Below are 10,169 nucleotides of genomic sequence, written 5' to 3' on the forward strand. Positions count from 1 at the left end.
TCCCTTTTGAATTTTTAATATCCCTTATTCATGACAAGTATAGACTTTGTCTTCCTTTGACAGGACCCTTTTAAACATAAGTCTTCTTTACCCTTGGTCTTGTGGTTCTATGGTTGTCTGCACTACCACCACCAATATTTAAGAGGACTCTTACCAAATTTATAAGTAAAAGAATATTATATTTTTAAGGCTCTAAATAAGAAAATTTCTTAGTATGTCCTCAAGATACTCTTATTTCTTTAAGATACTTTGTCTTTTTATCTCTGTACTAGTGGATAGAACCTTCTTTGTTGAGAAGTTTGAGGCTGTGGGAGTTAAGTGAAGTTACTGATTCCTGGGTTCCATGTTACTTTATTGCATGTTTTTTTGTAAAGCTCTTTTAAATAAGATTTTATCTCATAAAATTACAGCTTTATATAATTATGTCAATTTAATTGCTTTTTCTAATATGTCTATGTCTGATTTCAAAAGTGAAATAACACAGTTCCCTACCTTGAAAAAATTGAAAATCCTTGGATTGGTATCTATTTCTAATATATTTTCATCCTTGTAACTGTAGATTATACAACTATAAAAGATACTTGTAGTAGTACATAGTTGTTCCAAAAACTAATATCTTAGGTAAGTTTTCCTTTTTTCTTTTTCCCATGTTGAGTCTTAAGTTTTTTCAAGACAAAAATTCTTAAAGTAGTAGTAGCTAAAATTTGGTAAATTATGAAAATGGAATTAGGTCACGAATGAATTTAAATAAGTGTGATCGGTATTATATACTGGAAAGTTGAGTGAAAATTAGGCATATTCCTCATGCCTTTTCAGAGTAATCTTTCACACACAAAAAAAGTAAGCCTGCATTGTATGCCATTAGGCAACAATATCTTTTTGCTTATCTCTTCAGTAGCTGATGGTAGAATAGCTTCTAATCATCTAAATATAACTTTTTACAGAAATGGTGGAAGCTTTAGTTATACAGAATTTGTAAAATGCATTTAAACCTTTCCGATGATCATCTTAAGAATAAACTAGTGTTTTGTAGTATTTTGCATCACTTAATGCCTAGGATAATGTACTGAGATGTGTCCTTTAAGTGATTTTGTCATTGTGAGAGCATCATAGAATGTGCTTAAACCTAGATGGTCTAGACAACTACACTACACTCCTAGGCTGTATCGTATAGCCCATTGCTCTTACTCTACCAACCTGTATAGTAAGTTACTGAATATTTTGGGCAATTGGAACACAATGGTAAGTATTTGTGTATCTAAACATAGAAAAAGTACAGTAAAAATATTGTTTAAAAGATTAACAACAACAACAAAAAAACCATGGGGGACTTATCATGAGTAGAGCTTGCAGGACTAGAAGTTGCTCTGGGTCAGCTGGTGAGGAAGCGATGAGTTAATGTGAAGGCCTAGAATGTTACGCATTATTGTAGACTTTATACACATTGGACTACACAGCTATATTAGATTTATAATAAATTCTTTGATAATAAATTAGCTGATTATAACTTTTTTCCTTTATGAACTTTACCTTTTTAACTTTTTTGTAATATCAGTTAAAACACATTGTACAACTGTACGAAAATATACTTTTTCTATTTTTAATTTTTTTTCCTTGTTGAACTTTGTCAAAGACAGATACAAACACACACACACTAGCCTCGGCCCACACAAGGTCAGGATCATCAATATCAACTGTCTTCCATTTCCACGTCTTGTCCCACTGGAAGGTCTTAGGGACAATAACATAAGGAGCTGTCATTTCCTAGGTTAACAATGCTTTCTTCTGGAATACTTCCTGAAGGACCTGCCTGAGGAAGTTTTTGCAGTTAACTTTTTTAAAAAAATAAGTAGTAGTATACTCTAAAATAATCATAAAAAGTATAGTGTAATAAATACTAGGTGATAGGAATTTTTCAGCTCCGTTATAATCTTAGAGGACCACTACTGTGTGAGCAGTCTATTGTTGACTGGAACACATGGCTGTATTTAGTTCTCTTCCTGTATCACTGACTTTGAACATGTTGATATATTGGAATTATGAAAATTATTTTTTTATTTTACAGATAAAATATACAAATTAGTAAGAGTTGTAGAATGTTTGCATTTCTTTAAATACTCCAAAACTTTAAAAAACCTTGGAGTAATTTTAGACACAGAAAAGTTGCAAAGTTAATACAGAGAGTTCCTACATGCACCATTCAGTTTCCCCTAATGTTAATACTTTAAGAATGGAACATTTGTCAGAACTAAGATGTCAACATTGGTACAACACTATCAACTAAATTACAGACTTTATTTGGATTTCACCAGTTTTTCTACTAATGCCCTTTTTCTGGTTTTGGACCCAATCTAAGACACTACATTGTATTTAATCATTATGCCTTCTTACTCCAACAGTTTTATCAGTCTTTCCTTGTTTTTACAGATCTTGACATTTTTAAAGAGTACGGGTTAGATATTTGGTAGAACATCCCTTAATTTGGGTTTGTCTGATATTTTCTCATGACTCTACTGGGATTATAGTTTTCCACAGAAGAATACCACAGAAGTGAGGTAACTTCCTCATATCGATATTTACATGATATAAACATGACATCACTGCTACGTTTAACTTCGATCACGTGGTTAAAATGGTATGTGCTAGGTTTCTCCATTATAAAGTTACTGTTTTCTCATTTCATATTCTATTCTGTGGAAGCAAGTCACTAAGTCTCAACAGTGCTCACAGGGAGAGGAGTTAAGCTCCATTTTCTTGGGAGGGGTATCTACATACATAATTTGGAATTCTAATATAAGGGAGATCAATTTAGTCACTCATTTTTCAGTGTAGACTTGTAGATATGCATTTTATATTTTTGGCCATACTATCCAGTACTGTAATTATTTGTTTTCTTGCTCAGATTGTTCCAGCTTTGGCCTTTGGGAGCCGTATCTTTTTGACATGGTCCCATTTTTTTTCAAAAGTTTTTACTTTCTGGTACTACCAGGCTCATCTTCTGTTTTCTCTGCCCAGCCCTAGAATCAGTCATTTCCCCAAAGAGCCCTGTTCCTTTTATTGGAGAATGGTATTTACAATCCAAGATTTGAGTGCTGAATGTGCTTATTGTTACTGGGATGTCATGGCTTCTAGACCTCCGTGAACAGAGCTAGGAAATACATGAATGTTTACTAACATAGGTATACACACATATCTATAATGATTTCTGTATCTTTCTGTATATATTTAAAAATGAGTCTATATGGATATCTATAACTCCTAATCCAGCACCATAGGATTCATTCTAGCTTGTCCCCTTTATTTGTAACTTCTTTCTCTGCTAGTGAAAAAACTTAACTTTTAGTATCTATAATTTATTCCCCTATTTTTTTTCAGCCCTAGTACACAATCAAGTGGTTGCAGAATTGCTAACCTAGCATATGTATAATAAGTTTACCTACTGGAGTACACTTCTTTTCATCTTTAACCTTACAGTATCCAGTCAAAACATATTCCCAAGTTACTTAAGGCAGCACCTTTTTTCTCCCAACAAAAGTTTTCTTAAATGGCTGTTTTTCAATAGGTAGCAAAGAGAGAGACGTAAGATTCTGATTACCAGCTATAGCTCACCTTCATCAAAACAAGGAAATGTAAGGAAATGTATAAGAGGCAGTTAAAATAGAAGTCTGTTATCACTTAAAATTGTTCTCTTTTTTCTGTCTCACCCAATTGTTCAACAAGTCTAAATCTAGTATCTTTTCACTGCTTTTCCTTGACTTTCTAGCTAACTTTGTAATTTTTTTTTTTTTTTTTTGAGTTGTAGTCTCGCTATGTCACCCAGTCTGGAATGCAATGGCATCACGGCTCACTGCAGCCTTGAACTCTCGGGCTCAAGTCCCAAGTAGCTGGAACTATAGGCATGTGCCACCGTGCCTGGTTAACTTTTTTTTTTTTTTTTGAGATGGAGTCTTGCTATGTTGCCCAGGCTGTTCTCAAACTCTTGGCCTCAAGCGATCCTCCTGCCTCAGCCTCCAGAGTCATCGTGCCGAGCTCTAGCTCATTTTTAAAATGTAGCAGTGATTACTCAAATAGAACCCAAAGTTTTCAACTTGTGAAATTTGTCTCCTGCCATTTTGAATAAGGCCTTACAAATAAAGTGATGTCTTTCTTTTAATTACCTTTTAAATTTTATTTAAAAGTAACTTATTTAATAAAATAATTTATTAAAAGAATAATTTATTAAAAAAATTATTCTCCATGTTTAAATAATGAAATACCTTAATTTGTTCTAAAAATCAAAATAAGAGTTAGAATTGCTGGTCGCCTTCATAATACCTCATAGGGCTGTGGATTGAATGTATTGACTTTTCTTTAGGCCTAAACCACTTTGTTTATACATAAAATAAAATCAGAGAATAATGTGGGGTCAGATTGTCAGAACATAAACTCTTCGGGCCTGCTAATGTGAAAGTATGGGAGAACGAGTCTTTATGACCTAAGGGAAATAAGTTTTTGGGGAATTTATTGTGTAAATTTACACATTCAACAAATTATTGACCATTAAGCACTATGCAGTGAGTTGTATATAAAGATGAATTATAGAATCCTGCCATTGAAGAGAGCAATATTTTGGGGGAGGCAAACAAAGTTAATTTTCAACTTATTCTGAAGGGCAGAGAATTAGTCTGACTTAAGTTTAATAAGAATTGGAGTGCATCTTGAATTAAAATTGCTTCTATATTCATTATCCACTTTAAAAAAAACAACAAACATAGTTCACACTGTTTAGGGCTAGCTGGCTATTGCATCTTTTAATCAAGATGGGGGTTAGGGGAAAAGTCCATTTAGTCCATTGACTAAATTTTCTTCATCTTTTTGACATCATTATTGTGCTCAAAATTTGTACTTTGCATCTTATTTTGAAACTCATAATTTTTCTTAGATAAAAGTGTAAGAGCTACCATTTGGATGAGCGTGTGTGTATGTTTGCAAATGACTTTTTAAAAGAAATTCTGAACTCATTAAAACTGACCCATGTTGTATATTCAGAATTTGTGCACAGCATGATTGAAAATCAGTCATAGTCTACAGGTTTGGTAACAAGAGTTGTTCTTTGTAGTCAGGAATTTCAAAGAATTTTTTTGGTAATTAAAACACGAAATTGGCAGAAGAATAAAGACGAGTGGGGGATGAAAAATAAATCTTAACAGCTTTAACCTTTTACTAATATTTTAAGCCATCTAAAAGTACTTCAAAAATAAAAAATGTTAAAGCTGATCCAGAAAAATTAACGATTGACTACCACCTGAAAAGGAGAAATTTGGCTTGAAAGAGACGTTTTTCCTTTTTTTCTATTCTGTAACCTCTGTAGGCTGAGCTTAATGTCACAGGTGAAAATGATTTGAGGACACAAATCAAATGAAAATGTACTTCTATCTTGCTAAGCTAAGGCACTGAAGAAGGTAATAAAGAGAATGAAACACACGTCTGTGAATATTTAGAGAAGCAATGGTATGTGTGGGTCTTGTTTCAATCTGAATTTGTCTTTTAACAATTGCATTTTAACTTGTTTGCATGTAAAATCATTTCTAATTTATTTGGACTTTGGTTTATGATTCACCATACTTTTATTTCTTCTTTCCTACCTTCCTACCTTGCTTTCTCTTTGAGAAATCTCAAGGAGATTTCTATTTCTCTCTGTTGGTTTAGAATGTATACATTCTACTTTTTAGAAAAACCTTTTTAGTAGCTACTTTTACATTTTTAACATGAACACTGGGCTGACTTGTGTTCCTCAAAAAGTAGGTCCACCCAGAACCTTAGAATACAACCTTATTTGGGGTAAGGGTCTTTGCAGATATAATTAAGGTAAGGATCTCAAGATTAGATCATCCTGGATTAGAGTGGGCTCTAAATCCAATGATGAGGTTGCTTGTAAGAGGCAGAAAAAGAGAAGGCACATGAAGGCAATCTCACAAAGGGGCACGCCACGTGAAGACAGAGGCAAAGATTGGAGTCCTAGCTACAAGTGAAGGAACGCCAAGGATTGCCGGCAGTCACCAGAAGCCAGGGGAGACATGCAACGGATTCTTCCTCAGAGCCTCCAGAAGGAATGTATCCTGTTAACATGTTGGTTTTGGACTTCTGGCCTCCACAACTGTGAGAGAATACATTTATTGTTTTACTTAAACCACCAAGTTTGTGATAATTGGTTGTGACAGCCCTAGGAAACTAATACAATATGCATACCGGCTTAACAGAACACAGACCTGGAATGGTTTAAATCTATCATCTTGCCCTAATTTTTCACGTTATAGATCACAGATGTTTGTTTCACCTTGGTTTTCATCCTCCTCCCATCCTCATTTTGTTGTTACTGTTTTAGTTTGTGCTCAGTCGTACTTATTTACCAGTTTTATTCATAGCAGTATTCATTACTTGCAACCCATTCCTTCCTTTTGGGAAACGTTTTCTTCCTCCTAAACTACTTCCTTTAATATGCTTCTTTTGAGGGCAAGAAAAGGTGGATACTGTGTATGTTAAGCTATGTTTATCTCACCAGACAACTTTTCCCTCAGAATTTTTGTTGTTGTTGTTTAAGAAGATTCCTTTAATATAATGAATACAAAAGCTTGTTGAGATAGTACCCCTACAATTACACAGCTTTGAAAAAGTTAAACAATGGTTACCGAATGGCTATTTTTATTATAGTATCTACAGTGTCTGAAAACGTATATAATAAATAACTGCAGATGTCTCACAAGACATCCATTTAATCACAGTAGTGGATCTTCTTCATAGAATTCTCAATGTCTTTATTCTTCAGATTCTCCAGGCTTATGAATATCGTCAATCTTCAAAATCATTCTATCCATTTGTGTTGCAAAAGATGTCTGTTGCTTTTTGCCAGTCAAGATCTCTATGACGTGCTGTTGCTTCCTATCATTTGTCCCCTTGTGCAAACAGTCAGTGCCAAGAGCAGGGCTCATCTCCTTCACTTGTCTGGCTCGGACTTTTGTCACAGTCTGGATGGGATTCATGCCCCTGTTTTCAGAAAGGGCTGTGGAGTGACCGCAGAACATCGGCAAATGCTCTCATGGTGTACTATTCTAAGATGGGGCATTTATCCGCCTCTTGGCTAACTGCCAGAGCACAGGATATCTCAGCAAACCCTCCTCCGTATGCCACACGATTATCGTGGATGAGGTTTGTGATGACATACAAAGCATCGTGAAGGGATCGTTTCACCTCCTCAATTATCATCTTATTTCCTTCTCTAATTAAAATGGTTACAGCTCTGGAGTTCTTACAATGCTCGATGACCAGCGTTCTATCCTTAGTTGTCCCAGATGAGATCTGCTGTACAAGACTGGTAAACCCAGGATCTCGGGCATGAGCTCTGAGAACCTGGGACAGTCCGCCCTCTTGTTGAGATGGCAATCAGTTCAATTTCAGGTCCCCCTACCCAGCGAACCACAGGGAAGTTGTTCTGAAGAAATAAGTGATTTGCTTCATCATCAAAGCCCAACTGACAAACTGCTGGTTAGCACCAGTCTCTTTAATTTGTTGAATCATCTCTTCAAATTTCTCCTTTTCATATTTCTGAAGAGCTTTATAATCCATGGAGGTCACATCCAGCTTATGCTTTGTTTTTGGCTTGGGTGGTTCAAATGGACATGTGAGAATTGCCATCTCAGCATCTTTCACTTTTTTCGGCATCTGTGGGTGACTGGAAATCCTTGTCCATTATCACGGCCTAAATCAGTTTTGTGTCCTCCAGCCTCCTGCCCACTTTGCCTTCTACGTTGACGAGCTCAAAGTCAACATCTCTCTGCCCCATATCTGCTACAGTGAGGATGGTATTCATAGCAATCTCAGCCATTTGTTGGTACCAACTTTGACCACTTTGAAGCCCAGCATGGTTTTTGCAGTCTGAATCCGGGGTTCAGTGTCCTTTACGTCAACAAGGACACTATGACTGATCTTGTCCAGGTTCAATAGCAACACTGGCAGCCTGCTCATAACCATCAGCTATTCTGATTGGGTGAATGTCTCAGTCTAGCAACTGCTTGATTTCTTCTAACAGGACACCAGCCAAGACTACCACTCCTGTGGTTCCAAGTCCAATTTCATCATCCCGAGACTTGATCAGTTCCGCCATCAGCTTAGCATTCTGATGATCGACATCCATCATGCTTAAGATGGGGCCCCATCATTAGTTACAGTCACATCACCATCCTTATCCACCATCGTCTTATCAAGCCCATTTGGTCCAGGTGCTGTCCTCATAGTATTTGCTACAGCCTTTGTTGCCATTATATGAGACTTAAGGGCCTCAGTCCCATAAGACAGGACTTGGAGTCCTAATCCTTGATGATGAGGAAAGGGTGCCCATATTCATCAAAGGTGAGGGTCCCCATGGATGCCATAGTGTAGCCCCAGGAGCTACTTTTCCCTCAGAATTTTGAAGATACTAATCTATTGTCTTTTGCCCTCTAATGCTATTGAGTTCAGTCATTCTTTGCTCCATTGTGAGTAATCTTTTTTTTTTTCTCATTTTCTTTTAGCTATTCTCTGTCTTTGGCATTTTTCAGTTTTTGATGAAACTTGTTGTGGATTTATTTATTTATTCTGCTTGTGACCGCAGTATGATTCTTTAATCTGTGGACTCATGTCTTTCTTTTTAGTTCTGGAAAATTATTACTCATTATATCTTTCTATGGACTCTCATTCTCTTTATTCTTTCTTTCTGAAACTTCTATTAGGCATATTGTTAGACTTTTCCAATCCATTCTTTGTATCTTAACTTTTCACATATCTTCTATCTTTCTGTACTTGGTTCTCATTTTCTTAAATCTTCTATTCACAAGTGATATTACTTCCTATCTTATCTGCTAACATTTATTACTTTTTTATTTCTATGCTTGTATTTTTATTTTTAGAAGTTCTATTTCTTCTTTACAAGTTTACCCATTTTTTTGTTTGTTTGTTTTCAGTTTCTACATATCATTTAAAACTTCCCTACTTTCTGGTCTCCTTCTGCTATCTCAAGTTCTTAGAGTGCTGATCCTCCTGTTGTAGTGCTGCTCTCTGCTTGATGGATACTTGTCTCATGTAGATTGTCACTGTATTTCTGTAGGTATGCTCAGCAGTTAGCATTTCTCCTAGTGAAAATCTGTAATCCCAGGACTTTGGGAGAATTCCATCACAGTAATCAGGGCCCCAGCAATTCCAGAATCAGCTTCTTATATTAAATTTCCATCTTGGGCATTTTATATGAAGATGATGGAGTTAATTTGGTTTCAGTGTACCAAGTGCAGGGTTAAAGTTTCGGTTTTTCATGGGAGCATTTGGTTTTGAATCCAACCCAGAGTAATGGGCAGACAATGGAAGTTTCTTACTGTGTCCCTGGACTTGAAAACTATAGTTTTTTTGGCCCTCTTTACTCAAGGAATAGTCTTTTCAGAGTTCCCTAAATTATGTGAAATTTGGTTTCACATAAGTTTCAGCTTCTGTTTAACTGCGACTCAAGGAGATGCCTTCTGTAGGTGCTAAACCCTCAGTTCCTGGCCATTAGATGGTCTCACCCCCATTAAAGTTGGTATTTTCTCATACACGTACTATTCTGACTTTGAATAACCCTCTTTATTTTTGAAATTTATGGATTTTCCTTTCAAGCTTAGCCATTTACTTAAACAATTTTTTTTGTGCATGTATCTAGCTTTTCCACATGTTTGGAATGGGATAATAGTCTGTACTAAGCTAGTCCGCCACTGTCATTTCAAACTATACAGTATCATAAGTACCAAGTATTAAGGGAGTTGCTGTTTTATAAATCAGAGTTGATTTAAGATCATTCTTATATTGACATTCTCCCTAAAGTTTAATTACACTTTGTTAATAGATCAGAAAAGTATAGAATTGTAATTGTGTTGAGAATCATATGTGACCTTGGGTATGCCCATGGAATTCCATTCTGAATGTGAACAGTGTCATTCCTCTGCCACAACAGAAAACAAAGTTGCTTAGAGCAACCTGTAATGAGGCCAAGACTTGGGACTGAGAACCTTTTGAGCCATTGAGCCTGTCTTCATTTTGTAGTCACAGACTGTAGTCCTAACTCAAATAAACCTTCCTGCAAGGTCCAGGATAAAAGGAGGTTGAGAGTTTGTATAGTGCATTTCCTTTAA

The 10,169-nt window shown here is 35.9% G+C and overlaps 1 pseudogene; it reads right to left on the reverse strand.

Annotated features, from left to right (window-relative positions):
* Positions 1-6,794: 6,794 nt before the first annotated feature.
* Positions 6,795-8,408, reverse strand: LOC111527775 (annotated as a pseudogene).
* Between the last annotated feature and the right edge of the window lie 1,761 nt (positions 8,409-10,169).

This window comes from Piliocolobus tephrosceles, chromosome 4 (genome assembly GCF_002776525.5).
Source record: "Piliocolobus tephrosceles isolate RC106 chromosome 4, ASM277652v3, whole genome shotgun sequence".
Classification (NCBI taxonomy): domain Eukaryota; kingdom Metazoa; phylum Chordata; class Mammalia; order Primates; family Cercopithecidae; genus Piliocolobus; species Piliocolobus tephrosceles.